This window comes from Chiloscyllium plagiosum, chromosome 33 (assembly GCF_004010195.1).
Source record: "Chiloscyllium plagiosum isolate BGI_BamShark_2017 chromosome 33, ASM401019v2, whole genome shotgun sequence".
In the NCBI taxonomy this organism is placed as follows: Eukaryota; Metazoa; Chordata; class Chondrichthyes; order Orectolobiformes; family Hemiscylliidae; genus Chiloscyllium; species Chiloscyllium plagiosum.
The window spans coordinates 40,027,622-40,054,398 of record NC_057742.1 but is presented as its reverse complement, the minus strand read 5'-3'; the positions used below and the strand labels follow the sequence as shown (position 1 = coordinate 40,054,398).

Genomic DNA, 26,777 nt, shown 5'->3' with positions numbered 1-26,777 from the left:
AGGGTTTATCTTATGAAGAGAGGTTGACTGAGCTCGGACTTTTTTTCATTGGAGAAAAGGAGGAGAGGGGACCTAGTTGAGGTATACAAGATAATGAGAGACTTGGATAGAGTCGATAGCCAGAGACTATTTCCCAGGGCAGAAGTGACTAACACGAGGGGTCATAGTTTTCAGCTGGTTGGAGGAAAGTATAGACGTGATGTCAGAGGCGGGTTCTTTACAGAGAGTTGTGAGAGCATGGAATGCGTTGCCAGCAGCAGTTGTGGAAGCAAGGTCATTGGAGACATTTAATAGACTACTGGACATGCATATGGTCACAGAAATTTGAGGGTGCATACATGAGGATCAGTAGTCGGCACAACATCGTGGGCTGAAGGGCCTGTTCTGTGCTGTACTGTTCCATGTTCTAATAACAGGAATTTAAGGAGAAGATAACTCTTTTATCTCAGAATGTGCATTCTTGTTTGCCCACGTCTAACAAGGGGAAATAAAATTTAGATCAGCATCTGTTTGACATTCATCCCGAGCTGGCTGCGAGAAAGGCTAAAGGGTAACTGAAAATGTGACCAGTCTCAAGTTGCAAAAACCTCCACAGCTAAGCAACCTGCCAACACACTGCCTCGTCTCAAAACACCAAGTGGTCAAGTACTACAGCTGTGGAACAATTCAGAGAATACTGAGCTACATTAACTACCATCTACTTTGCACAGTACACCAAGACCGTCCTGTGGCAAAACAAACTAACATGAGTATTTAGCAAAAACTTAGACATGGCATACTCCAGAAAAAGACACCCTCAGACTGGGCACAGCAAGTCAGGAATCCACACGACTAAACAATGGCTGAAGTTACTGACCAGATGCTGGTCCGACAGTTTAATATTTACAGACCCCTGCAAAATAAAATTGACATTTTTGCAGAGTAGTTAGAAATTGGGTTTTCTGGCTCTTCATCCAACTCGCCCAGGAGAACATCCAGTCAAACTATTAAAATTTCTGCAGCAACTTTCTGCCCAATGTTCTCCCTCCTCAATGTAACTTACAGCAATTTCAGCTGAGTATAAGAATTCCATCAAAACCCCTATCCAGTATGGATGTGGCTTTTGGGAGCTTCCTTGGCGAGCTTTGCTCAAACTATGTCAGCAAAGAGAGGCTTCACAATCTATCAAGATTTGGAGGTTTCGCAAAAGCTCTAACTCAGCTTGGTATTCTCATCAGTCCAAAAGACTGTAGCCAAAACTAATTTCTTAAAATGTCTTGGTTCACTGTTTGTGGGTGTCACTGACTAGGCCAGTTTTCATTGTAAATCCCCAACTACGTGTGAAAAAGTAGTCATGACTTAACATCTCAAACTCCCATGGGGTGTTGGGACATACGCAGTGCTGTTCAGGAATCCCTTTATTTGGTTTAGGCTTTAAGCTTGCTCGCTTAGCTGGTAGATTTTTCTCAGATGTTCCGTCACCATGCTACAGATCATCATTAGTGAGCCTCCAGTGAAGCACTGTATGCGCGTCTTGGTCTCCTGTGGTTCGTGATTTCTTCTGGTTCTTTTCTGAAAGGTTGGTAATGGGGTCCAAATCTATATGGTTGTTAAAGGAGTTCCAGTTTGAATGCCAGGCCTCTCAGAATTCCAGTGCATGTCTTTGTTGAGTCTGACCAGGATGAATGTACTGTTCCAGTCAAATTGGTCCCCACTTTGTCTGTGTGTATGGAGACCAGTGATAGTTGGTCATGTCTTTTGGTGGCCAGTTGGTGCTCATGTATCTTGGTGGCTTACTTCCTGCTCATTTGTCCAATGTAATGTTTGTTGCACTCCTTGCAGGATATTTTATACATGACATTCATTCTGCTGGTTTTTGGTACAGGGTCCTTTAAATTCATCAGGAGCTGTTTCAGTGCGGTGGTAGGTTTCTGGGCTACCATGATACCCAGGGGCTGGAGTCATAGGGTGGCTAGAGTCTATGGGCGTGTTGTGTCTTCTTGTTTAGATCTGTGGTGTAGGAATCTGTGGACTGCGCTTATCAGGTATCTGTTGCTGAATACATTGTGTAGGTGTTTTTCCTCAGCTTCTTGTATTTCCTGGGGGCTGAATGTGTATAAATAATGTCCTAATGCAGCTCCCCTTGAGGATGTTGGGCTGGTTGCTCCTGTAGTTGAGTATCTGGTCAGTGTATTGTCGCTTTCCTGTAGACGTGGTCTGCAGCTCTCCATTGGCTTTTCATTCTACTGTGACATCTAGGAAGGGACTCTGTTGTTGTTCTCTTCCTCTTTGGTGAACTTTACACTGGTAAGGATATTGTTTGTGGGTTTATTCTAATTTATTGTATTTTGTGATGACAAAGGTATCATCCACATAGCGGACCCAAAGCATGGGCTGGATTGTAGGAATGGCTATTCATTCTACCTTTGCATTACTGCTTCTGCTAAGAGACCAAACATTGGCAATCCCATAGGTGCTCTGTTGATGTGTTTGTAGATATTGTCGTAGGAGTTCAAGTGGGCTGTGAGGCACAAGTCTACTAGTTTGAGGATGCTGTCCTTGCTCATGGAGTTGGTGCTGTCAGGTGTTTGTGCCCTTGGTTTGTTTAGCAGGGAGGCCAATATTTCTTTGGCTCGGGTGATGTTTATTGATGCGAATAGGGCAGTCACAACGCAGGAAACCATGACCTCATCGCGGTCGACGTTGGTGTCTTTGATGATGTTAAGAAATTCCTGGGTGGAGTGGATTGAGTCTTCTGCTAGGTGTTTCAGTTTGCACTGCAGTTCCTTTCAGAGTCTGTCTGTTGGTATACCAGGGAGTGTGACTATGCGTCTTGGGGGGGGGGGGGGGGGTTGGGTTGGTGGTGCTTGCGTGCTTGCTTATGCCCCTTTGGTAATCGGTAGAAACTGGGTGTGTTGCATCCTTCATTCTTTGGAGGTCTGTCTTGTTAATGTCACCTATCTTGTTAAGTTTCCTCAGGTATGCTGTGATGTGATTTTCTCGTGTGGAGTTGGGAACAACGCCACCGGTTGGTAGGTGTCGGTATCTGCGAGTTGTGCGTTTGTTTTTTCAATGTATTGTGCTCTGTTCAGGATGACGGTCAGGCACCTACTTCATCTTTGACGACAAGATCGACAAGAAATCAACGGGACAGCTAAGGGATTACCCATGTTCAGAATCTTAGAAGAAGCAGTTATTCAGAGATTAGAATAGGTCTGCCAAGTGGATGACACCTTTGTCATTACAAAACACAACAAATTAGAAGAAACCCATAAACAACATCCTTACTGGTTATAAAGTTCATAAAGAGGAAGAAAATAACAACAGACTCCCCTTCCTAGACGTCACAGTAGAACAAAATGGAGAGTTGCAGAACAGCGTCTACAGGAAAGTGATACATACTGACCAGATACTCAACTACAGGAGCAACCATCCCAACACCTACAAACAAAGCTGCATGAGGACATTATTAGGCCACAACACAGCAACACCCAGGAAATATGAGAAGCCGAGGAAAAAAATCTGGACAACGTATTCAGGAACAAGTACCTGATAAGCACAGTCCACAGATTCCTACATCTCAGACCTGAACAAGAAGACACAACATGCCCACAGACTCGCTTCACCCTACATACATTAAAGACATCTCAGAGGTGATAACCCCTAGGCATCTTGGTAGCCCACAAACCTACTACCACAGTGAACTGCTCCTGATGAATTTAAAGGACCCCATACCAACAACCAGCAGAGTGAACATCATACATAAAATATCCTTCAAGGAGTCAATCAATGTCACATTGGACAGATGGCCAGGAAACAAGCCACCAAGATACAAAAGCACAAACTGGACACCAAAAGACAAGACCAACAATCACTGGTCTCCATACACACAGATGAAGAGGAACACCAGTTGACCTGGGACAATACATCCATCCTGGGACAGGCTAAACAAAGACACGCACAGGAATTCTGAGAGGCCAGGCATTCAAACTGGAACTCCGTTAACAAACATATAGATTTGGACCCCATTTACCAACTGCTCAGAAAAAAGAATTGGAAGTGATATCACCCAGCACAACAGACCAAGACTGTTGTGCGAGCAGGATAGACCACCTTTATCGAAGGCTCACTGATGATGTTCCCTAGCATGGTGACAAAACGTCTGAGAACAAATCTACAAGCTCAGTGAGCAAACGTACAACTTGATCCACAACATGAGCGACAAATCTTCTCTAAAATCGCAATCTATTAATTTTAACAGGCAATTGGTGGAGGAACAAGAATACAGTCTCAGTAAGGATAGCACAGTTAATCCTCGGTATCCGCGAAATCATGAATTATAAATTTGTCTATCTCTGCCAAAAAAAAGTAACAACAAAAATCAATACCCATGATTCTTAACCTATTTTTAAATGAGCTCTACTCATGCAAGTTTCATCATTCATTGGGGTTCTCAGAAACAGAACGGTTGCAAATATGGAGGAATGAATGTACATGGCTTGGAAGAGAACCTCCCAAATGGTGGTGGTTCCATGCATCTGGCACCCTTGTCCTTCCAGATATAGAAGTCACACGTTGGGAAGATGCTGTCAAAGTAACCTAGTTGACTGCTGCCATGAATTTGAAATGGTACACACTGCCATCATTGTGTCTCAATGGTGGAAGCAGTAAATGTTGCAGGTAGTTGGAGAACAAAACAAACAGACTGCTTTGTCCTCTGTGGTAATAAGCTTCACGAATGTTGTCAGAGCTGCACTGATCCAGATAAATGAATTTATCCAGCACATTCCTTAACTGTGCCTTGAAGATACCGGGCAGGTTTCGGGAGTAAGCTACAGCAGGATTCCTTGCCTCCTACTGGTTCTTGTAGAGTATTTAGATGGCTGGCCCAGTTCACTTTTGGGTCAATGGTAACCCCTAATATGTTGGTAAGAGGAGGATTTAGCCATCATAATGTCATGGGGAGATGATTAAATTCTCTCATAGGAAATGGACAGTTGTGAACTTGGCAGTTGTGTGTTGAGAATAATTACTCAGAGATCAACTCTCTTGGATCTGGCAGTGTGTAATGAGATGAGCTAAACAGAATTATCTCAGTAAAATATTCCTGAGGGAACAACGACAACAACATGGAAGAACAGAGCATTCAGGTTGAGAATGAGTAACTTGGGTTGGCAACATCTGTACTGAACTTAAAACATACACTGTAGCAAAGGTTAGTGGTAAACCACAGGACTGGAAAAGTTTTAAAAGCCAAACGACTGCTAAAAAAGGAGGGAGAAAATAAACATATAGTGGGCAAACTAGCAAGTACATTCAAAAGGACAGTAACAGCTTCTTCAAATAACGGTGAATGCATGATTATCAAGTTTGCTATTGTAACAAAAATAGGTTGGAATGCAATGAGAGGATCGCAAAGTCTATAGGTTCAGCAAGTGGTCAAAATTTACATGGAATATTATGCAGGAAAATATGAGGTTATCCACTTGGATATGAAGAATAGAGGAGCTAAATATTACTTAATTGAAGAAAGTCTGCAGAACGTTGCAGCACAAAGATGTGCGAGTCCTCATGAATGAATCCTAAGTTAATATCCAAGTACAGTAGCTAATAGAGGGCAAATTGACTGCTCGCCTTTATTTCAAAGGGAATGGTGTACAAAACAATAAGGAGCTTCTAAAAGTGTACAAGGCACTATGACTGGAATACAGTCAATAGTTTTGGTTCCCTTCTCTAAGAAAATATCTACCAGCATTGGAGGCTAACCACAGAAGGTTTATTAAGCTGATCATAGGTATGGAGGGAGTTTATGAGGAAAGACCGAGTAGGTGGGCATTGGAGTTTAGATGAACGAGAAGCAAACTGATTGAAAGATAGAAGACTCTCCACTGCTTGATTGGGTAGGTGTGGAAAAGTTGTTTGTCCTTGTGGGAGAATCTAAGACCAGAAGGCATAACATCAGAAATGAGAAATTTCTTCTCTCAGATGATCTTGAACCTGTGGCATGTTTTGAAAGCAAAGAGGCTGGGTTGTTATGTATATTCAAGGCTGAGACAAAGAGATTTTGAAGCAGTAAGGTAATCCAGGATTATGGGAATGAGGGAGGAAAGTTGATGTGAAGTTTATTCAATCGATCAGCCACAATCTCGTCAAATAGTCTCTCTCTGGTCTTTTGGTCGAATGGACTGACTACAACCACTCAGCGTTGCAAAACAGAAATGGAAACTCTGCCATACAACATAAATGACCGGACTCCCCATTTTAAGACTGTTAGAATTGCTGGCATAAAAAAGATAAAGCCTTTCACAAGACAAAATTCAACCATTTGCTAATTCACTGCTCATTCATTCTCAACTAAGTTCCAGGCTCTAGGACCCAATGATTAAAATGTTATATTTTGACACCGCACCTTCTCGGAAATTATTTCTTAAAAAATATACAAATAACTAAAATTTGGTTCATCAAGTGTCTGCCAACACTAATATGTAAACATTCCTGCTCTCAGACTCATACATTCTCAGCTTTTTATAAAATTTAGCCAAATTAACGTTTCAAGTAGTCCAATGATGGGACTATGAAACTGACATCCCACGTTTACCAGAATCAAATAAAACACTAACACAAATAGATTCCATAATTTTAAGCTAAACCAAAAACATGTTTCCAGTTATATATCATAACAGTTAAATATTCGTGGTTAAGAGCTCTTGTCACTGGCAAGAGGAACAATTTCACAAGATTATCCAAGTGTACTCGACACATTATAGCCCACTGTTTTGTACTATTTTACAAGAAAGAAAAAAAAATGACAATCTGTCCATAAATTAAACAGCAGACTTTCGAGAATCATATCAACTGGTAAACACACAGAGGCCCACTTAGTTACAGTGTGGACTGTAATCCATAATGACTTAGTTTGGAGAATATCTTTGCAGGAGAAAGTGAGGACTGCAGATGCTGGAGATCAGAGCTGAAAATGTGTTGCTGGACAAGCACAGCTGGTCAGGCAGCATCCAAGGAACAGGAGAATCAACGTTTCGGGCATAAGCCCTTCTTCAGGAATCATAATATCTTTGCATAATATCTTTTCAGAATATCTTTGCAGCCCTATTACTAATGAGGAAATGAAAAGGATAATATTCCTTCAAACAACATCAACAAAAAGAGGTGACCTTTTAAACTGAGAGGTCCATTTCAAGGTTTTCCAACTTCAGGCCTAAAAGGACAAAGTTTTGAGCAACATCACAAACACATTTGTTCAAAATAACGATCAACCCAAGGAAGTCAAGCTACAAATAATGTGCTCCAAAACTTTCAACCTGATCATACTGCATATAATGAAAAGTGCTTGAAAGTAAAGCCAAGGTCTCAATTCTCCCAAGCAACAGTCTGAAGTCACCCAAAAACAGGAGCAAAACACCAGATTTTCAGCCCGCAGGATACCACAGTCCTGGCCTTTCTGGTTCCAGATTATGGTCAAATCCTGAACCGTCCTATGCAGGACACATTCTATCAAATCATCGAACACAAAACACAGAACTCTGGATAAACTAAGCAGCATCTGTGGAGATTACCAAACTAACAGATTGAGTTCAATATGACTCTTCTGAAGTCACTGGATTTAAAATGTCACTGTTTCTCTTCCAACAGATGCCCGAAGTTCCACTGAGTTTCTCCAGCATTGTACCTGTTTCAGACTTCCAATGTCTCCAGTACTTTGCTTTTATTTGTAAAAAGCACACAGGGACCAGATATGGGGACAAATTATTGGGGAATTCCTTTGTGGGTATACAGCAACAAAGGAAACAGAAAAAAAAGTTCACAAAGTCATAGCAAGCTGTCATCAGATCACAGAGAACTTACACTTTCAGATCTCTAGGATTTGTCCTATCAGGAGGGGACAGGAAAATACATCAGACAGAGATGATTCATAAATGGGAGGTGGAAGACACAGATGTAGAAAATAGGAATAGGCTGCTTTAACCTATTCTGTCATTTAAGATCATCACGGTTGATCTTGCAACTCAATTCTCCCTTCCCTCTTTCTTCACATTAGCCTTAAGAACATCTGACTCCTTGAAAAAACATTCAATATTTTAATCACAGTCACTTTGTGCAGAAAATTAGATTAGATTACTTACAATGTGGAAACAGGCCCTTCGGCCCAACAAGTCCACACCGACCCGCCTAAGCGCAACCCACCCAGACCCATTCCCCTAACACCACGGGCAATTTAGCATGGCCAATTCACCTAACCTGCACATTTTTGGACTGTGGGAGGAAACCCACACAGACACGGGGAGAATGTGCAAACTCCACACAGAGAGTCGCCTGAGGAGGGATTTGAACCCGGGTCTCTGGCGCTGTGAGGCAGCAGTGCTAACCATTGTGCCACTATGCCACCCACTAGCTCCACAGGCTCCTGCTCTGCTTTTTGTTATTTATGTAAATTATTTGGATGTGGACATAGGAATGTGGTTAATAAGTTTGCAGATGAAACCAAACCTGGGAACGTAGCAGACAGCGAAGAGGGTTATCTCAGAGTACAATGGAACTTGATCAGATGGGCAAATGAGCCAAGGAATGGCAGATGGAATTTAGTTTAGATGAATGTGAGGAGCTGCATTGTTCTAACGTAAATCAGGGCACATTTACTGGAGTGTTGCTGAAAAGAGAGGCCTCGAGGTGCAGGTGTGTAGTTCATTGCAAGTGGAGTTGCAGATAAACAGGGTAGTGAGGGTGCTGTTTGGTTTGCTTGCCTTTATTGATAAGCGCATTGAGTTAATGAGTTGGGAGGTCACGTTGTTGCGATACAGGACATGCCCGAAACAATTTTCCTGCTCCTCGGATGCTCCCTGACCTGCTGTACGTGAAAGGGTTCAGAAAAGATTTACAAAGTTGTTGTCAGGGTTGGAGGGTTTATGCAATAGGGAGGTGCTGAATAGGCTGGGGCTATTTCTCTGGAGTGGCAGAGATGACCTTATAGAGATTTATAAAATCTTGAGGGACATGTATGAGGTGAATAGCCAAGGTCTTTTTACCCAGGGCAGGCAAATCCAAAACTGGAGGATATGGGTTTAAGAAGAGGGCAAAGTTTTAAAAAGGACCTAAGGGGCAACTTTTTCACACAGAAGGCGGTGCGTGTATGTAAAAAACTGCCAGTGAAACTGGTGAAGAAGGGTACAATTACATTTAAAATGCATCTGAATGGATATATGAATAAGGAGGGTTGAAGAGGGTTATGTGCCAACTGCTGGCAAATGGGATGTCTGATCAGCATGGATGTGTTGGGCAAAGCTGTACATCTCTCTGACCCTGGGTGAGAAAATTTCTTCCATCCTCAGTTCTAAATGGCTGACCCTGCATCTGTAAATTGTGTTCCTGGTCATAGGGTAAACTCGGAAAGTGGTCTCAACCTAATCCTATTAGAATATTATACAACTTTGGTCAAAATCACCCCTGCCTACCAATTCTTCCAAATTCCAATTAATATAGTCCTAACCAATCAAGTCTTGTCACATCAGCGCTGCTGTCCCAGCAGGAACCAGTCTAGTAAACCTTTGTAGCCTTCCATTCTTCTCCATAACATCCTCCCACAAGGACACCAAAACTGCACATTATACTTCAGGTGTGGTCCTATCAGGAGCCATGTACAATTGCAACAAGACATCCCGACTGCTTACACTCAAATCCTCTTGCTATAATGGCCAACATGCTATTTGCCTTCTTCACCATGCTTAACTTTTGGCAACTTGTACAATGATATCAAAGTGTTGTTGCATTGCCCCTTTCCCAAACTACAACCATTCAGCCAATAACCCTCCTTCCTGTTTTTGCTACCAAAGTGGATAACCTTATATTATATTTCATCTGCCTTACATATGACCACAAACTCAACTTGGGTCGTGGGGACTGGGATGGACAGTAGATAGAATCGGAGATCACAAACCTGCTTGAAAGGAGATATGGGGTGCTCGACCATCACGTGCCCGGGAATCTGGATGATGTAACCGGCTGCAACAATGAGCTGATGGCCGCGGGCTGGGCTCGCCTTCTAGAAGCTTCAAAGCCCGTTGGGCCCCGGCTCCGCCACACCAACTGCGCCACGGAGGGCGGGGGAGGGGAGCGGTCCCGGCGCCACCAGGGCCCCCGCGCACAAAGCAGGCGCCACGTGAGGCCGGGGCCCTTGCTCCCCGATCGAACGATCGCCCGCGGCCTCTGATTAAACAAAGCACTCACCGCACGTGAGGGAGCCCGAGCCGGGCCCCGGCCTCGGCCGAAGCAGCCACCGCTTCAGACACACTCCGTCCGTCTGTATGTCCGCCAACACGCACACGGGCAAAGGCGGAGCCCCGCTCCAGCCAACCCTTAGATCGGCTCCACCGGCGGTTACTCCAACTTATCCGCCCGCAAGAAAAAAAACAAAAGGGAAGCGACAACAGGCGGATTCGACCCGCTAAAGTCGGACAGTCGTTTCTTTTTCGGAGCAACAAGAGCGCAGTAAGATGGCGGCCGGGCCTGGCACTGCTGGCTGACAGGGTGCAGCCTTTCCCCCGATAACAATGCAGCGAGAGTCGCGGCGGCGTTGCACTAACTCTGCCCGGCCGCTATGGGGCAATAGAGTACGCAGGCGCCCAGCCCGCTACCGCACTGCGCCCGTTGGGGCTTGTAGTTCGACAAGCGACAGCGCGCCTTTTCTCCCTCACTACGCAGCCGCAATTCCATTCCCACCCCGACTCTAAACTGCAGTTCCCAGACGTCTCGGCACTGCCCCGTTCACTAAGCTGCGTCGTCCACCCCCACGGCCGAGCAGGCTGGCCATTGGCTGAGGAGCAGGATGGCGCCATTCTGGTCAGACACTTTGCAGGAAATAACATTGCAACAAACTCAGAACACGGAAATGCAGCAGCCGCATGTGAATAACAATCCCAGTGCAACAAAGCTACAGACTGTGACAGATGCTGTATGCACACGCTCACCGCCCTCCTGATTATTTCAGCCTGCCATCTAATTTGTAAATAAAATCAAGTTACACACGGAGAGCTTGCACAGAAGTGAACACGTAAATCTTCCAATCATAAAGAAACGAGATAGTGGGCCATTCGATCAGAGTCTTGCAGCACGGAGACAAACCTTTCGGTCCAACCAGTCCACGCCAGCTTTGCTCCCAAACGAAACTATTCCTACTTGCCTGTGTTCTATATTCCAACCGCCTCCACCAAACCTGGGCAGCATATGGTGGTGCTGCTGCCTCACAGCGCCAGGGACCTCCATTCCATTCCAGCCTCCAGTGACTGTGTGGGCACATGCTCCCCTATCTGTGTGGATTTCCTCTGGTTTCTTCCCACAATCCAAAGATGTGCATGTTAGGTGAATTGGCAATGCTAAGTTGTCCATAGTATTCATGGATGTGTAGTCATTAATTAGGGGCAAATGTAGAGTAGTAGGGTAGGGTAATGGGTCTGGGTGGGTTATCCTTTGGCATGTCAGAAGGGACTTGTTGGGCTATTGCCACACTGTTGGGATTCTATGAAACCTTGCCTATTTATCAAACTGATCCCTGAGTCACTAAAATCATTACTGATTAAGGGCTTTTGCCTGAAATGTCAACTCTCCTGCTCCTCAGATGTTGCCTGACCTGCTGTGCTTTTCCAGCACCACACTTCTTATCTCCAGCGTCTGCAGTCCTTACTTTCTCTCAGTTACTTAACATCATGGTCGACTGTGACATTAACTCCACTTTTGTGCCTGCTCTCGGCGAGTTGACCCGCTTTTGAATCCAGAATTTATCTCACTCACCATGGAACATATTCAATTTCAGTCCCTTCCCACTTACGTCTGCAATTCTTCTGATGCAGTTCGTGGTCTCCAGCCATCTCCTTTTCGCCATGGATGTACAATCCAAATACATGTTTACCGCCTCCCCCCGATCAGGATAGTCTCAGGGCTCTCCGCCTCTTCCTGAAAATAAGGCCTGGATCGTCTTTATCCACCACCACTGTCCTCTACTGGCCAGGTGCATCCTCATTTTGGACAACGACTTCTCATTTAATGCCTCTCACCTTTTACAGATCAAAGTTGTGGTCAGGGGTACCTCCATAGGCCCCGGTTATGTCTACAACTGTCAGAAATGGGGAACATTTCCTGTTCCAGTCCTACTTGAGTCCATCCTCACAACTATTTCTCTGCTAAATCAATAATGTAATTGGTGTTGTTTCCCTATCTCATTCTGAATTGAAAAAATTATCAATTTCGTTTCCAACTTCCAACCTGCTTTTATCTTCACCTGATCCACCTCTGACTTCTCCCTCACCTTCCCGAACATCCATTTCTGGGAGTAAGTTGGCGACCAATATCAACTACAAACCCACTGACTCCCACTGTTACCTGGACTGTATGACCTCAACTCACTTCCTGTACAGACTCCATTCCAATTTCCCAGATCCTCTATCTCTGTCGCATCTGTTCTGATCATGCCAGATTCCACAAGAGGCCTTCACAGATTAGATTCCAGAATATGGAAACAGGCCATTTGGCCCAACAAGTCCACACTGATCCTCAGAAGAGTAATCCACCCAGACCCAGAACCCCACCCTACACTTACCCCTGACAAATGCACCGAACACTATGGGCAATTTAGCATGACCAATTCACCTGGCCTGCACATCTTTGGATTGTGGGAGGAAATGGGAGCACCCGGTGGATACCCACGCAGACACAGGGAGAAAGTGCAAACTTCACACAGTCGCCTGAGGCATGAATTGAACCTGGGTCCCTGCTTCTGTGAGGTAGCAGTGCTAACCACTGAGCCACCATGCTCCCTCTCCAAAATTGAAACTTTATTGCTGGAACAGCACAGCAGGTCAGGCAGCATCCAGGGAACAGGAGATTCGACGTTTCGGGCCACACAGTCGCCTGAGGCATGAATTGAACCTGGGTCCCTGCTTCTGTGAGGCAGCAGTGCTAACCACTGAGCCACCATGCTCCCTCTCCAAAATGCCCACTTCTGTCTCACTGAGGTTAACAGGATCCTTAGCTGTGTCCAACCCATTTCCCACACTTCTGCCCTCACCCTCTCTCTTCCCTCCCACAACAGTTGCAAGGTCCCCCTGGTTCTCACTTCCCTTCCGAACAGTATCAACATCTGAAGGATCATAAGCTTCCATTTCCACCACCTCCACGGGATGCCACCACAAGACATATCTTCTCCCTGGTCAGCCTTCCCCAGGGACCGTTCCCTCCAAGGCACTTTGGACCAATCGTTCTCCTCTCCCAATGCCTCCCCACAACTGCACAGAACTTTCCCATGCAATCACACAAGATGTAACACCTGCCCATTTATTTCCTCCTTCCTGATAATCAATAGCCCCAGACACACAGAGGAAAAACAGTAATTGACCTGCACTTCACCCAATCTCGACAACTGTTTTCGCTGTTCACATTGTGGTTTCCTCTGTACTGGGGAGATGAAGTGCAGACGAGCCGGCCATTTTGCAGAACACCTGCACTCTCTATGTAAAAATGACCCTGAGTTTCTGGTTGCCTCCCATTTCAATTTCTGTCTCAGGCTTGCTGCAGTATTCCAGCAAAGCTCAGCGCAATGTCTCATTTACTGCTTGGGCACCTCGCAGCCTTCAGGACTCAATATTTAGTTCAAACATTTTAGCATCTTGAGCATCTTCTTCCACATCTTCCCTTGAATCGCAATAAACCAGACCTGGTCATCAGGTAGGCTGCTCGAAAAACTAATGCATTGTCAGTTACAAATGGCCCCCATGAGCAACTATTGATTCTTCCAGATTCATCATTACCCATTCTTTTATCTACCTAAAGGCTGTTCTCTCTCCCTCTTGTCTCCATAAGATCAGAGGATATAGGAGCAGAATTAGACCATTCCACTGTCTGGTTTGATTGACCATTCAATCATGGCTGATATGTTTCACAACCACATTTTCCAGTCTCCATTTCCACCTATTGTTAACTCCCCCTTCCTCCCTTCAGCCAACTTCAACCAACTTATACCAATCATTTCCCAGCTACAATCAGTTCTGAAGGAGGATCACTAGATCCAAAACATTAACTCTGCTTTCTCTCCACAAATACTGCCAGTCTTGTTGTGTTTCTCCAGCAATTTCCATTTTTCTTTCAATAACAGTTTCCTCCACTCAGTGCAGAAGAGTATTTATAAATTAACCCTCAGACAGGAAATGCACCTTCATCTCTATCTTAAATTTATCTTGAAACCCTACCCATTAGCTTCTAAATGCAAACAATTTCTTGTTAGTGCAGAACATCGACAAGACTAAAAAGAGACTCAACATTTAAATTCTCTACCAAGCATTCATCAGGACTGGAATGCAAGAAACCAAAATGCAGAAGAAAAAACATCAAATTATATCGGATAGGAATAGGGTGCTGATTGGTTAAATCATGGTTGAGACAGAAATGCAGCGGAAATGTTAACTGAACCTACTCTGCTGATTTAAACCAGACTAGCCTGGAAGAAAATGATTGGTCAGGATGTCGCCATGGGGAATGCAGTGGATATTTCTGTCTCCTTAACACCTTCCTCATTAGAAAATAAAATGCAATGTATGGTCAAAATCCTTTTACCTCAAAGGACAGGGTCCTGAATGAAAAAACATGTTGCAGAAAGCATGTGTCAAAACTGATCCTGATGGCAAATCTTAAATTGGTTTCCAGTATAATTCTTAGCATAGTGAAAATTACTTATTAAATGCCTTCGGATAGGAGAGTCACATATTGGTTACTTTGTTTTGGGATTTTCAAGCAACAAACAGTTGAAAATGGTCACCACAATGTCTGTTGTGGACAGTCAGAGAACATAGAACATTACAGCGCAGTATAGGCCATTTGACCCTCGATCTTGCGCCGACCTGTGGAACCAATCTGAAGCTCATCTAACCTACACTATTCCATTATCATCCATATGTTTATCCAAAGACCATTTAAATGCCCTTAAACTTGGCAAGTCTGCTACTGTTGCAGGCAGTCTGTTCCTCTGAGTAAACTACTACTCTGAGTGAACAAACTAACTCTGACATCTGTCCTATATCGATCAGCCTTCAATTTATCGCTATGTCCCCTCATGCGAGCCATCACCATCTGAGGAAAAAGGCTCTCATTGTCCACCCTATCAAACTCTCTGATTATCCTGTATGTCTCAATTTAGACACCTCTCAACCTTCTTCTCTCCAACAAAAACAGCCTCAAGTCCCTCAGCCTTTCCTCATAAGACCTTCCCTCCATACCAGGCAACATCCTCGTATATCCCCTCTGAACCCTTTCCAATGCTTCCACATCCTTCCTGTAATGCAGTAACCAGAACTGTACACAATATTCCTAGTACGGCCGCAGAGTTTTGTCCAGTAGCAGCATGACCTTGTGTCTCCGAAACTCAATCCCCCACCCATAAGAGCTAACACACTCTGTGCCGCCTTAACAGCCCTCTCAACTTGGATGGCAACTTTGAGGGATCTATGTACATGGACATCAAGATCTCTCTTGCTCTTCGACACTACCAAGAATCTTAACATTAGCCCAATACTCTTTATTCCTGTTGCTCTGCAGCATATCTATGTCCCTCTGTAACCTACAACATGCTTCGTCACTATCCACAACTCCACTGACCTTCGTGTCATCCGCAAACTTACTAACCCATCCTTCTATGCCCTCTCCTAGGTCACTGAAAAAAATGTTAAACAGCACTGGCCCAAAAACAGATCCTTGCAGGACACCACTTGTAGCTGAACTCCAGGATGAACATTTCCCATAAACCACCATCCTATATTTTTTCAGCTAGCCAGTTTCTGATCTAAACTGCAAAATCACCTTCAATCTCATGCCTCCGTATTTTGTGCAATAGCCTACCGTGAGGAACCTTATCAAACACCGTACTGAAATCCATATACACAACAACTGCTTTACCCTCATCCATCTGTTTGGTGACCATCTCAAAGAATTCAATAAGGTTTGTCAGGCACGACCTACCCTTCACAAAACCGTGTTGACCATCCCTAATCAACTTATTCCTCCCTCCATTCCTATCTCTTACAAACGTTTCTAACACTTTAGCCACAACCGAAGTAAGGCTCACTGGTTTATAATTAACAGGGTTGTCTCTACTCCCCTTCTTTAAAAAGCTAACAATAATTGCTATGCTCCAGTCTTCTGGCACTATTCCTGTGGACAATGACAACATAAAGATGAAAGCCAAAGGCTCTGCAATCTCCTCCTTGGCTTCCCAGAAAACCCTCACCCTCAGTGGGCGGCACGGTGGCACAGTGGTTAGCACTGCTGCCTCACAGCGCCAGAGACCCGGGTTCAATTCCCGACTCAGGCGACTGACTGTGTGGAGTTTGCACGTTCTCCCCGTGTCTGCGTGGGTTTCCTCCGGGTGCTCCGGTTTCCTCCCACAGTCCAAAGATGTGCAGGGCCAGGTGAATTGGCCACGCTAAATTGCCCATAGTGTTAGGTTAAAGGGGTAAATGTAGGGGTATGGGTGGGTTGCGCTTCGGCGGGTCAGTGTGGACTTGTTGGGCCGAAGGGCCTGTTTCCACCCTGTAAGTAATCTAATCTAATCTTATATTATATATATAAATCCCATCCGGCCAAGGGGACTTAACTGTTTTTACACATCCTGGAATTGCTAACACCTCTTCCTACGAATGTCAATCCCATCTAATCTAGTAGTCTGTATCTCAGTATTCTCCTCGACAACATTGTCTTTTCCAGTGTGAATACTGACAAAAAATATTCATTTAGCGCTTCCTCCATCTCCTCGGATTCCGCACAACCTCCCACTACTATCCTTGAATCGCCCTTGCCTTTCTCTAGTCATTCTTTTGTTCCTGATATACCTATAGAAAGATTTAGGCTTTTCCCTGATCCAATGACTTCTCATGTCCCCTCCTGGTTCTTCATAGCTCTCTCTTTAGACCTTTCCTAGCTAACTTGTAACTCTCAAGCGCCCTAACTGAGCCTTCACATCTCATCCGAACAGAAGTCTTCTTCTTGTCAAGAGATTCAATTTCTTTAGTAAACCACGGTTTCCTTACTCGACTACTTCCTCCCTGCCTGACAGGTACATACATATCAAGGACACACAGTAGCTGTTCCTTGAATAAGCTCCAAATTTCAATTGTGTCCATCCTCTACAGTTTCCTTTCCCATCCTACGCAGCCCAAATCTTGCCTAATTGCATCATAATTGCCTTTCCCCCAGCAATAACTCTTGCCCTGCGTTATATACCTATCCCTTTCAATTGCTAAAGTAAAAATAACCAAACTGTGGTCACTATCGCCAAAGTGCTCACCTACCTCCACATCTAACAATTGGCCAGTTTCATTACCCAGTACCAAATCCAAATTTGGATACCAAATCGCCCCCTGTTGGCTTGTCTACATTGTGTGTCAGGAAACCATTTGCACACATTGCACAAAAACTAACCCATCCTAAGTACTTGAACTACAGTATTTCCAAATAATATCTGGGATGTTGAAGTCCCTTATAACAATTACCCTGTTACTCCAGAATTATCTTTGTTATCATTTCTTCTACATCTCTGGAACTATTCAGAGGTCGATAGAAAACTCCCAACAGGGTGACCTCTCCTTTCCTGATTCTAATCTCAGCCTATACTACCTCAGTACATGAGTCCACAAACATCCTTTCTGCTACCGTAATACTGTCCTTGACTAACAATGCCACACCTCCTCCCTTTCACCATCTTCTCTGTTCTTACTGATATATCTAAATTCCGGAACCTGCAACAACCAATACTGTCCCTGCTCTCTCTCCGAAAAGGCCACAACATCGAAGTTGAAAGAAGTTTGATCATTTGGCACATACAATGAACAAATTCCAACACATATTAAATAATGATTACAGTTGAAAGTAGTAGATAAACTATTGTCAGATAGCTCAGCAATCACGTCTAGAAAAGGAACATTTTGATTTTTCCATCACTTTTTGGGACAGACAGCCAATAAACCTGGCATCATATGAGCATTAATTTGCATTATTCATTGTTTGAAAGAGCTAACTTCACTTGTTATTCAAACTTCAACAAACTGCCACCTTTCAGGTCAATTGAAATTGATTTGTCATATTTCAGAACCAAAAATGCAGCCTTAGGCCCTTTCATACAATTCCATGAAATGTATGCAGCAAGAGGCTAGTCCTGTCACATCCTATCTCAACTTCAAATTCACATGTTGAGCAGGTGACTACAATTCTATTCAGAAGATTGCTAAGAAGTCTGATCATGCAGCACAAGGATTGCACAAATTCCAACACATGCATCAAATGTAAGATTGCACTGGCAGTAGTCAAGAAGCAACTAGCAGATTTCTGAACAATCACATCCAGAGGAGGAACTTGTTTGATTTTTCCATTTCAATAGTAAAGTTAAGCACAGGATGATGCTTATTAAGCTGTGTGTAGAAATTCATTGGTGCAGTTGTGAATTCACATGTTTATATGTGAACTTTATATTTGACGCATGCATTGAACAGAGTGGTGGTGATCCCATGAAAGACATGCTTTTCATAGTAACAAAGATATTAGGAAGGGAAACAAATCAGCATTGACTTCTTATTCTGTCTCAATTGTTGTTGCCCTTCTCAGTTTGGTCCTTACATCCCCGTCCTGATGGGTGCAAGCTTTGCCCTTCCGAGCCTCCTTTCACCAATGCTGAAATTCTGGACTCCCCCACCACAGAAACATCCTCGCAGCAAGTATCATTCCCCCAAATTCCCCCAATATCTTACATGATTCAATAAAATCGCTTCTCATTCTTCAAAAATTCACTGAGTACAGGCCCAATCTGGTTAATCTTTCCTCATGACACAACTGCTTCAACTGAGGAATTAGCTGAACAGATATGTTTCCATCTGTCTCCACTACTGAGGGTACAAATAACATTCCAGAAGCAGAGATCGATCAGGAATTGGAAGTGTGGGAGAAGGTCAGGAAAATCAGAATCATCAGAGAAGTGGTACTGAGTAAACAGTTGGAGCCAGGGCTTACAAGTGGCTGGTACTGCAGGAACTTTTCCTAAATTCTTAAAAGAACTGGCTCATGACACAGTTAGTGCATTGGTTTTAATTTTCCAAACCTTCCTTGCTACAGATATGGTTCCATTCATGTCAATCTCAGCAAATGTAATGCCTTTATTCAAAACAGGAGGGAGACCAAAAACAGAACACTGCAGGCCAGTTAGCTTTACATCTGTCACAGGGGAAATACATGGAATATTCAACGGTATAGCACAGAAATAGGCCCTTTGGCCCACCATCTCTCTGCTGACAATGAGGATATTCTAAACTAATCTCATCTGTCTGCATGTGGTCAGTATTCTCTGCCTGTTCATATGTTTGTCAAAATGCCTCTTCAACTTTGCTATCACACCTGCTTCTACCATCTCCCCTAGCAGTGCTTACCAGGCACCTTTGTGTAAAAAAGCTTTCCCTTGCACATCTCCATGAAACTTTCCCACTCTCACCTTAAAACTATGTCTCTAAGTATTTGACATTTGCATTCTGGGAACGAGGCACATTATCCACTGTATCCATGCCTCTCATAATTTTATATACATCTATCAGGTTGGCCCTCAGCTTCCGATGCTCTAGTGAAAACAATGCAAGTTTGTCAGAGTGCCTGTTATTTCTTCTCGTTTCTGACAGCAACCTGGGATAGAACTCATCTGAACCTAAGGAATTGTTGAATTTCAACCCCAGTAAAGCCTCCAATACCTCATTTTTGATAAATCTGGTCAAATTCCTTACTTGCATTCTCCTTCTTCCAAGTGAAAGCAAATGTAAAGTACTTATTTAGCATTCTACCAATGTCCTTCAGCATAGAACAGAGAACATTACAGTGCAGTACAGGCCCTTCGGCCCTCAATGTTGCACCGCCCATCCCACCTACACTATTCCATGTCCACCCATATGCCTGTCCAATGACGACTTAAATGCACTTAAACTTGGCGAATCTACTACCGTTGTAGGCAAAGCATTCCATACCCTCATTACTCTCTGAGTAAAGAAACTACCTCTAACATCTGTCTTATACCTATCTCCCCTCACTTTAAAGTTGTGTCCCCTCGTGATTGCCATTCCCATACTTGGAAAAAGGCTCTCCCTGTCCACCCTATCTAACCCTCTCATTATCTTCTATGTCTCTATTAAGTCACCTCTCAACCTCCTTCTCTCTAACGAGAATTGCTTCAAGGCCCTCAGCTTTTCCTCATAAGACATCCCTTCCATACCAGGCAACATCCTCGTAAATCTCCTCTGCACCCTTTCCAAAGCTTCCACATCCTTCTTATAATGCGGTGACCAGAACTGTACACAATACTCCAAGTGTGGCCGTACCAGAGTTTTGTACAGCTGCAGTATAACCTCTGGAACTCAATCCCTCTATTAATAAAGGCCAAAACACTGTATGCCTTCATAACAGCCCTGTCAATCTGGGTGGCAACTTTCAGGGATCTGTGTACATGGACACTGAGATCTCTCTGCTCATCTGCACTCCCAAAAATCTTACTCCGTCCAAAGTGTATCACGTCACACTTGTCCACATTAAACTCCATTTGCCACCTCTCGGCCCAGCTCTGCATCCTATCTCTGTCTCTCTCTGCAACCTACTACATCCTTCGTCATTATCTACAACTCCACCGATCTTAGTGTCATCCGCAAATGACTAACCCACCCTTCTAAGCCCTCATCCAGGTCATTTATAAAAATGACGAACGGCAGTGGACAAAACACCGACCCTTGCGGTACGCCGCTAGTAACTGGACACCAAGATGAATATGTTCCATCAACTACAACCCTCTGTTTTCTTTCAGCAAGCCAATTACTGATCCAAACTGCTGTCTCCCACAATCCCTTTCCTCCGCATTTTGTATAATAGCCTACTGTGGGGAACCTTATCGAATGCCTTGCTGAAATCCATATACGCCACATCAACCAGTTTACTCTCATCTACCTGTTTGGTCACTGTCAAAAAAGTCAATAAGATTCATTAGGCACGACCTACCATTCACAAAACCGTGCTGACTGTCCCTGATCAGATTATTCTTTTCTAGATGGCTATAAATCCTATCTCTTCTGACCTTTTCCAACACTTGACCAACAACTGAAGTGAGCCTGTATAGATTGCCCCTTTAGTCCCTTTTCCAGAGTTATTCTCTTTCCCTTGATATACTTGTGGAATACCTTGGAATTATCTTGCCTGCTACCACTTTTGCATAATTATCTTTACTCTCTTATTTAGTTTTTTGAGATCCCCCTACACCTTCTAAGCTCCTGTGAAGCCTCTGTTTTTCTGCTCCCTTTGTATCTTTTATATATCTCTTTTCATTTTCATCCAGTAGCCACATTCCTCGATATCCAAGGTTCTCTGGGCTTGTTGTTCCTACAATTCACTAGAAAGGCAACATGTTAAGCCTATAGCTTCTCTTTTTGAAGACCATCCACTGTTCTGCTGCAGATTTACCCTCAATTCGAGGTGCTGCATTTTGAAAAGGCAAATCAGAGCAGGACCTATACACTTAATGGTAAGGTTCGAGGGAGTGTTGCTGAAACAGAGACCTTGGAGTGCAGGTTCATAGTTCCTTGAAAGTAGAGTCACAGGTAAATAGGATAGTGAAGAAGGCATTTGATATGCTTCCTTTACTGGTCAGAGTATTGAGTACAGGAGTTGAGAGGTCATGTTGCAACTGTACAGGATGTTGGTTAGGCCAATTTTGGAATATTGCGTGCAATTCTGGTTTCCCTCCTATCGGAAGGATGTTGTGAAACTTGAAAGGGTTCAAAAAATATTTACAAGGATGTTGCCAGGGTTGGAGGATTTGAGCTACAGGGAGAGGCTGAATAGGCTGGGGCTGTTTTCCCTGGAGTGTCGGAGGCTGACAGGTGACCTTGTAGAGGTTTATAAAACCAGGAGGGGCATGGATAGGATAAATAGACAAAGTCTTTTCCCTGGGGTCGGGGAGTCCAGAGCTAGAGGGCATAGGTTTAGGGTGAGAGGGGAAAGATATAAAAAAGACCGAAGAGGCGACTTTTTCATGCAGAGTGTGGTCGTGTATGGAATGAGCTGCCACAGGAAGTGGTGGAAGACAACTAGGAGAAAGTGCGGACTACAAATGCTGGAGATCAGAGTTGAAAGTGTGGTGCTAGGTAAGCACAGCAGGTCAGGCAGCGTCACAGGAACAGGAGAATCGACATTTCTGGCAAAAGTCCTTCATCAGGAATGAGGCTTGTGATGCTGAGAGATAAATGGGAGGAGGGTGAGGTTGGGGTTAGGTAAGCTGGGAAAGTGATAGGTGGATGAAGGTGAGGGAGAAGGTGTTAGGTCAGAGGAGACAGTGATGGACGGGTCTGGAGGGCAGTGCTGAGTTGGAGGCTTGGGACTGGGATAATGTGGGGGGGTGGGAAATGAGGAAGCTGTTGAAATCCATATTTATTCCATGTGGTTGCAGGGTTCCAAAGCGGAATATGAGGTGTTCCTCCTCCAGGCATCAGGTGATAACGGTTTGGCGGTGAAGGAGGCCCAGGACCTGCATGTCCTTTGTGGAATGGGAGGGGGAGTTGAAGTGTTCAGTCAAGTGACATCGACTACCTCAACCTATCCAACTGCCTCACCCACTCCAACCTCTCACCCTCACAACGCACAGCCCTCCACTCCCTCTGCTACAATCCCAACCTCATCATCAAAACTGCAGACAAGGGAGTGCACTGACCTCGACGCTGCTAAAGCCAGGCGCCAACTCACAGACACCTCTCCTACTGCCCCCTTGATCATGACCTCACCTCCCATCACCAAACAATCATCTCCCAGACCATCTACAACCTCATCACCTCAGGGCATCTCCCATCCACAGCCTCCAACTTAATTGTCTGCGAACCCCACACTGCCAATTCTACCTCCTTCCGAATAGTCACAAACCTGACTGCCCCGATCAACCCATTGCCTCAGCCTGCGCCTGTCCCACCAAACTCATCTCTTCCTACCTCAACACCATCCTGTCCTTCTACGTCCAGAAACTCTCCACCTACATTCGTGACACCACCCATGCCCTTTACCTTCTCCAAAATTTTGGTCTCCTCAGCCCCCAACGCCTCATCTTCACCGTGGACATCCAATCCCTGTACACATCAATATGCCACGACGAAGATCTCCAAGCCCTGAGTTTCTTCCTCTCACGCCACTCAACCAGTACCCTTCCACCGACACCCTCATCCGCTTGGCTGAACTGGTCCTCAACCTCAACAACTCCTTCCAATCCTCCCACTTCTTCCAAATCTAAGGGGTAGCTATGGGCACCCGCACGGGACCTAGCTATGTCTGCCTGTTTGTTGGATATGTGGAACAGTCCATCTTCCGCAGTTACACTGGTACCAACCCCACCTGTTCCTCCGCTACATCGATGACTGTATCGGCACCACCCCGTGCTCCCACGAGGAGGTTGAACAGTTCATCAACTTTACCAACACCTTCCACCCCAACCTCAAATTCACTTGGACCATCTCGGCAACCTCCCTCTCCTTCCTGGACCTCTCCATCACCGTCTCTGACAACCGACTCACCACAGACATACATTACAAGCCCACCAAATCCCACAGCTACGTAGACCACACCTCCTCCCATCCTACGTCCTGTAAAAATGCTATCCCTTATTCCCAAGTCCTCTGCCTCCGCTGCATTTGTTCCCAGGATGACCAATTCCACCTCAGATGGCCTCCTTCTTTCCACAAGTGTAAGTTCCCCTCCCACGTGATTGACGATGCCCTCCAGTGCATTTCCTCCACTTCATACACCACTGCCCTTGAACCCCCCCCCCCCTCCAATCGCAACAACAGAATCCCCCGGTCCTCACCTTCCACCCCACCAACCTGTGCATACAACGCATCATCCTCTGCCACTTCCCCAACTCCAAACGGACCCCACCACCAGATATATATTTCCCCTCCCCACCCCAATAAGTGTTCCCAAAAGATCATTCCCTCCGCGACTCCCTCACTTGCCCACACCCAACTCCTGGCACCTTTCCCTGCCATCGCAGGAAGTGCAAAACTTGTGCCCACACCACTCCCCTCACCTCTGTCCAAGGCCCCAAGGGATCCTTCCACATCCATCAGAAATTTACCAGCACCTCTACCAAAGTCATCTACTGCATCCATTGCATCCATCCCCTACATCAGAGAGACAGATCTTGCAGATCGTTTTAGAGAATATCCCTGGACACCCACACCCACCAACCTCACCGTACCATGGCTGAACACTCCCCTCCCATGCCATCAAGGACATGCAGGTCCTGGGCCTCCTCCCCCACCAAACTGTTACCACCCGACGCCTGGAGGAGGAACGTCTCATATTCCGCCTTGGAACCCTGCAACCACACGGGATAAATGTGGACTTCAACAGCTTCCTCATTTCCCCTCCCCCGAACATTATCCCAGTCCCAAGCCTCCAACTCAGCACCGTCCTCTGGACCGGTCCATCACTGCCCCCTCTGACCTATCACCTTCTCCCTCACCTTCATCCACCTACCGCTTTCCCAGCTACCTCTCCCCAATCTCACTCCACCCCCCCCTCCCATTTATCTCTCAGCCCCAATCCACAAGCCTCATTGCTGATGAAGGGCTTATGGCCGAAACGTTGATTCTCCTGCTCCTCGAATGCTGCCTGACCTGCTGTGCTTTTCGAGCACCACACTCTCGAGTGGTGGAGACTGGTACAATTGCAACATTTAAAAGGCATCTGGATGGGTATATGAATAGGAAGGGTTTACAGGGATATGGGCCAAGTGCTGGCAAATGGGACTAGATTAGATTGGGATATCTGGTCGGCATGGATGAGTTGGACCAAAGGGTCTGTTTCCATGCTGTCTATCTCCATGACTCTTTGACTCTAAGTGGCTGTCCCTTGTCTATTTGGCCCAGACCCAGCCTTACTTTGATAAAATCTGCCCTACTCAATCCAACATCAGTTTTTTGCAAGCCATCTTTCTTCATTTCCAAGACAAACTTAAAACATATTGTGCTGTATTTGCTATCACTACAATGCTCCCCCACTGTCACATCGAACACCTGTCAGGCTATGATCCTCAGATTTTAGTTCAGCACTGCACCGTCCCTTTGAGGACCATCTACAGGTTGATTTAAAAAGCTGTGCCATACATATTTCAAGAAATTTCAGCACAAAGCCAGAAGCAAAATACTGTGGATTGCTGGAGATCTGAAACAAAACCAAGAAAGAGCTACAAATACTCAGACAGCACACTTGTTGCAAGAGAAACAGAGTTAACAGTTAACAACCAGTCCATGCCAAGCATGTTGCCAAACCCACCCGTCCCACTTGCCTGCTTTTCGCGCAAATCCCTCCAAACCTTCCCACTTCATGTACTGACCCAAATGTCTTTTAAAAGTTCTAACTGTCCCTGCATCCACCACTTCCTCTGGCAGTTCAGTCCACACACTGACTGATCTTGATATACAAAAGTTGCCTCTCATGTCATTTTTGAAATGTTCTCCTCTCACCTTAAATATATGCCCCCTTGTTTTGAATTCCCCCACCTTGGGGGAAAAAACCCTTGCTACTCACCTCATCTTTACCACATATGATTTGATAAACCTCTATAAAAGTCATGCTCAACCTCTTACACGTCAATGGAAAAAGTCCCAGACTATCCAGACTGTCCTTATGACTCAAACCTCAATTCCCAGCATCATCCTGGTAAATCTTTTCTGACCCCTCTCCAATTTAATAATACAGAGTACTCCAGAAAAGGCCTCACCAACATCATGTTCAACTTAAACAGGACATACCAACTCCTATACTTAAAGGTCTACTCACTAACTAACTCTAACTAAGACATCCAGAATGATACCTGGACTTCAGGGTTAAGTTAAGGGGAGAGATTAGACGAATGTGGTCTGTTCTTTGAACAATCAGTCCTCAGCAAAGTTTTATCCCATTCCATGCCCACCTCAATGAGTTTCAAGATCAGTAGAACATTCTTCTTCCATCACTTCCATGGTCACACTTTGGCCAGGTGGTCTTTCCCACACTTTACAAGTCCATTCAATCATTTCCAATATTCTGCCTCCACCATCTGCACGGTCAGTAACGATAGTGAGGCAATAGCCAAACGGTATTATCTCTGGACTGTTAATCAAGACACCCAGGTAATGTTCAGGGGGCCCGTGTTGGAATAAATATCTGAAAATTCAATAAATATCTGGAATTAAAGAATCTACTGATGACTATGAAGCCATTGTCAACTGTTGGAAAAACCCACCTGGTTCACTTAATGTCCTTCAGAAAGGAATATGTATTCATTACCTGGTCTGGTCTACATGTAACTCCAGAGCCACAGCAACGTGGTTGACTCCTCACTGCCCTCTGGGCAATTAAGAATTGGCAATAAATGCAGCCTAGCCAGCAATGCCCTCATCGCATGGATGAATTTAAAAAAAAGTAAAGAGCACAGTCATTGTGGGACTGCAGCAGAGTAGAATGAATGATGAGTGAGTTATGACTACTGTTGGAAATTTAGGTGAAAGAGGAAATTCGGTGCAAAGAAAGACAGAAGTGTTTTAACTAGGGTTTACTGCAAGCAGTAAATTCTCCAGAGCAGAACAGTAAGTAGAAGAGGATAGCAAGTGTGAATTGAGAGGCCTCCCTGAAATGGTACAAGTTGTGTAGTGATGTCACAAATCACAACATGACATGAATACAGGGGAAGAAGCTGACTGGTGAGTAAGACT

General features: G+C 44.8%; 1 protein-coding gene across 5 annotated transcripts in view; it reads right to left on the bottom strand.

The window, feature by feature from the left end:
- kansl1b (KAT8 regulatory NSL complex subunit 1b) overlaps positions 1–26,777 on the bottom strand; it is a 292,755-nt gene that overhangs the window by 214,796 nt on the left and 51,182 nt on the right. For 3 of the 5 annotated variants that reach the window (XM_043675342.1, XM_043675346.1, XM_043675347.1), the window contains exon 1: positions 10,219–10,524. The exons of the other annotated variants lie outside the window; for them this stretch is intronic. The gene's annotated coding sequence lies outside the window, so the exon portion shown is untranslated. Of the gene's footprint in view, positions 1–10,218; positions 10,525–26,777 lie in introns of those variants that run through there. 5 annotated transcript variants of the gene reach the window in all.